The 4,935-nt window shown below is 22.8% G+C and overlaps 1 protein-coding gene across 1 annotated transcript in view; it reads right to left on the reverse strand.

Moving 5' to 3' along the window:
• Positions 1 to 3,342, reverse strand: part of LOC111635528 (transmembrane protein 33-like) — a 64,803-nt gene extending 61,461 nt beyond the window's left edge. Inside the window, exon 1 of the mRNA XM_023380517.1 lies at positions 3,253 to 3,342. The gene's annotated coding sequence lies outside the window, so the exon portion shown is untranslated. The remainder of the gene's footprint in view (positions 1 to 3,252) is intronic.
• Between the last annotated feature and the right edge of the window lie 1,593 nt (positions 3,343 to 4,935).

Consider the following 4,935-nt stretch of genomic DNA (forward strand, 5'->3'; position numbering starts at 1 on the left):
TTATTAATATTATTATAAAATTAAAAATTATTTATTTATTATATAATTTTATATTTATTTCTTCTCTACTTTTTCTTATCTGTACAGTACGTTGAAGAATGAGATTGATGGCGGAAAATGCATACTGTATATAAAAATGTATTCGAATAATAAAAAAAAATCTCAAATATATTTGCACACGCAAAAAAGATTTCGGTGAATATTTTTTAAAAAGTTCCATAAACATGTAGAATGAATATATTTTTGTGTAAAAGAGATATTGAAAACTGAACAATGCGAGCGCGTTGTAAATTCCGCTTAAGATTAATTTACTTTTATAAATTATATCTAATCAGTAAAACGAAAACAAAATGAGGAAATTTAAGGCAAAAGTATAACCTGAAATAAAAAAAAAAAAAACAAGCCGATAAACAGTTCCAAGGACCAATTATTTCAAGGTCTACCTTGAAATAATTGGTCCTTGGAATTGAAATGTACGAACTTTGGAAATGTTGATTGGTTTATTTTCATAAATCCTATGTAATAGTTCAAATTACGATGATACATCGGTTGTATTCGTATATAACAAGAAAAATATTATAAATATTAGTAAAATATAGTTTAGAACTATATATACGTCTCTAATATTATAAACTGATTAAATTATTAAATATTTAGTATTATAAAAATATAAATGTCTGAAAGAAACCAAAATATTTTTTAAAGTGTATATTTATCTATACAGTATATATATATATATATATTTGCGTAGAAAATATAAATTGATTGAATAAAAATAAATTTATAAATTAAAAGTACTAAATGAAAGCAATTTAATTGAATTAAAGCAAGGTTAAACATTACTTAAAACCGTATAAAAATATAACATTGTAACTGTAGTAAAAAAAATTTAAATAATTAATACATGATTGTGTATATTTTATAAAGAAATAACAGTATTATTTTATTATTGTTTTTTTTATTATTTTATACATTGTTCCTTAATCATTACTTAAAAAAAGGTGATGTTGATAAGGTTTTGTAATTTAGTATTTATTAATAAGGCCATTTTCAAGACTATAATAGTTTAATTGAATTGCTAATGTTTTTGTTTTTTTTTTCTGTTTATTCTGAATTGTAAAATATATAATTTTAAACATTTAATACTTTAATATAAAAATTATTTAAATCCTTGTCTTTTTGCCATATAAAATTAGTATTAAAAATAGAATTTCTAGAAATAATTCTAGAAATTACATGTTTTTAATGATAAAATTATTTATATCTTAATCTTTAAAATCTGTAAAAATTTAACTTCGTATTTAGAAAGTAAAATTAAATATAATTAATACTGAAAATAATTTTAGTTACTTTTTTCTTATTGTTATAACAACATACCTTAAGACAGGATAATTTATTACAATTTAAATTGTCTCAGATAAAAACTTTTTCATAAAGATATACTTTATATTTAGATTAAATGGTTATTATTTTACTGTAAGAAAATTTATGAGTAATTTAAAGGCAAAACTTTTATCTAAAGTTCACCAATTTAAAAAAAAAAAAAGTGACAAATGCAATGACCAATCCCCAAATGTTCAATTGAAACTTCAAAAATAATTAAGCTTTAGTTTCAATTGTACTAAGAATCGCCATTTTTATTTAAAATAGGAATATTTCATGAATATTTTTCATGTAAATGTAAAATATTAAATAAAAAACTACAAAAAAATTACCGTGTTTGCAGTTTTATTTATTTATTTTTTGATCATTGCCGTGCTAAAGTAACATCATTTTCCATTATAAAAAATAGAATAATTGTGTTAGATCATTAATGTTTCTAATATAATAATGTATTTTTGACTTATCATTGTTGATGCATACAAGAAGAGAAGAATTTTGAAGTGTTTAGTCTTACTTAGTAGCAATATAATTAATTAATAATATTCGGATAGGGTTTTTTTTGCTGCATTTCTCTATATTAATTATGCTAATAAAATAATTTAACTTATTTATAGAAATAAAATATATTAAATTATATTTTTTATCGTAAATATAATATAATTTATGTACTGTACGCTTTAATGCAATTTTTGCATGTCATATCATTGCATGTTTTAATCTAGAACACGTTTTAAAACTATCAAATAATTATTTTCTGTATTATTGTACGTATTATCGGAATTTCATAAATTTGTTAAAGTAAAGGCTTTGATCTCTAAATAATTCAGATCAACATGACTTGAAATAGGAGTGAAAAAGACTTTAATAATAGTTTTAGAGCAGAATCACATTTTGAATTTAGTAACTTGTAACTTTATTTTCCAAAATTAATAAAAATTTAATGAGATAATGCCTATGAAATTAAGAAAACTAACTTGTTCGACGAGAAAGATGTTTTTCAGTACAAGACAGGTGCATCTTTATCGATTTTCGTTAATATACAACTTGAATTACGTTCAAGCAAAACACTTTTCTCAGAATCATCATTTAAAAAACACTCCTTACTAAACAACATATTCTATTTAGACGTTTTATATCCAGATATGTGGACGATAAATATAATTTTTAAGCGCATATTTCTGAATAAATCAGTGCAAAAATCACTCGTTTTTATCAATCAAATAATCGATATTTTTCTATTAATCGATTAAATATGTTACATATTTATTTTTGGATCGGTCTCTATGACAACCTTCCCATAACATTGCTTGAGTAACACTAATAACTGACACAATATAAATTATCTATTTGACCCTATTCAAAATTTAGATATACATTTTTTTTAGTCAATTAAATTCACCTGCCATAACTAAAAAAATCACTTAACGAAAGATTTTGTATTAAAAATGCATCTTCACGTAATGACACTTACAGATTTTAAAAACGATTTAACACCGGAAACGGAAGTAATTAATTTTTTTCTCTTAAATATAAGATGTCTCATCTAATTTAAACCAAAATTGCGGCGCCTCGTATTCACAATTAACATTGAGTGTATGAAGTTTATATTAACGCTTTTCTTTATATAATTACAACTAAATTTAAGTCTAAATCCACTGATAAATCCCCATAAAACGTGCAATATAAATTTAATATACCTTAAACGACTTACATCCAATAAAATTATTGATAAAAAACTATAAAAATCAATCGATCGAATTACTTATTTATAGAGAAATTAGTAAAGTTAAAGAGGATTTAACTTATTACCTACTCTTATAAATTGCTAAACGACGTATTTAAATATAACTTAATTTTATTTGTACTCACCAAATACGAAATAAAAGTAGTTTTCAATGTGAATAATGTAAGATGCCGGAGATGATATCTCCGGCTTCTACGTTAAACGAATAACCAGGACAGGTTTCATAAACAAGGACAAATGACGTCAGAAAAGGAATTTACGTAAGAGAAATTTTATAATATTAAGAATATTTATTTAAATATTATTTTCCTATAATAAATAATACAATTACAAATGAAAGAATGCGACGATAATTTTTACGATGAAAATATTTTAAATTTTCATTTGACGAGTCGCTTACTTAACAATTATCTTTCAAAGGATGAAGTGTTTTCCCTTTGGTTATTGATCGTCGATCAGTTTAAATGTATTTTATAAATTTTCTAGAAAGTTAGTTCCGTAGTTCAGACGTTTATGGCGTATAAATAAGTCGAAAAAATGTTATAATTCGTTTCTAATGTTTCTCCTTTCTAATAAAAATCATTTTAAGTTAGTTTCAACATCAAACTTTGCTTATTTATAGCTGATAATTCAGTAGTTCTTTTATTATAAAGTATATAAATTTATATGATTAACAGTTGGAGGAAAATTATTTTACGAATTTTATCTCGTTTCTTTTTAATTTTTTCTCGCTCCTAAACTTTATTTTCTCCTCATCTGCAGCCGATATTGAATGTTTAAATTTTTCTAAGAAGTTCAGTTATAAAAAAAAATGCAGCGTTAACAACGTCTTTTACAATTTTATCGCCACTAAATATTTATAAAATGATGTTTATTTTTTAATAAAATTTACCAAAATGATTGCAATTATAGATAAATTAATCTTTAATTTTAATTAAAAAATGGTTTATGATTTTAATAAAGAGAAGGAATTTTATCGTTCATTAACTGTTTATTATTTTTTTACACGTTATAAAACTTTTCTACAAAAATATAACGTGCTACTTTCGATACTTAAAATTCAGCAAATAATTCCCCTGGGATGATTGCTTTCCTGCAAATTAATTAAACTCTGCAGAGAAGCTTGATTTTTTCCTTCGTCTCGAGTTAAATCGATGGAAAATTGAATTTATAATTTTATAAATGTAATTATTATATTAGAATTTTTTCCCTCTTTAACATCTTTAAAATTTTTAAATATTATATGCATAAATTTACACTTAATTCGATTTTTAACTCTTAAAACTGATCATAAACTCGACTTCAATTTAATTTAATTAGTGTATTTTACTATTAAATAAAGTTGTAAAAAGTAAAATTACGTTACAGTTTTGTCGTTAAAGGTATTAAATTTAAATATAATATTTAAAACTTTATATAAATTTTGTTAATGTATTAAACTAGAGACTATCCAAGGAATGACTTATCATATTAATCGAATAACTAAAGTTGATAGTTATTAAACTAATTTTATTAAAAACTTGTAAGTTATGAGGATTATTATTCACAGATTTCTTACTTTTTCTATATACACTGTATATATATGTATATATGTATTTATGTATTTAAAGATCTGTCTGTCACGCTCTTCATACTCTAAGAAATATTTACCTAAGTGTTATTAAATACATTTCGTAACCTTATTGGTAATACATAAAATTAATTAATATTATAGTTTTTAATTTAAGTTAAAAATTGAATAAATTGGCCCGCGATGAACGGCGACATTGATAATTCAAGTCGCGGCGTGTCGCTTTGTACGCAAAGCG

This window comes from Centruroides sculpturatus, unplaced genomic scaffold, assembly GCF_000671375.1.
Source record: "Centruroides sculpturatus isolate CEXI.00-Female unplaced genomic scaffold, Cexi_2.0 scaffold1041, whole genome shotgun sequence".
NCBI classification, from domain to species: Eukaryota; Metazoa; Arthropoda; class Arachnida; order Scorpiones; family Buthidae; genus Centruroides; species Centruroides sculpturatus.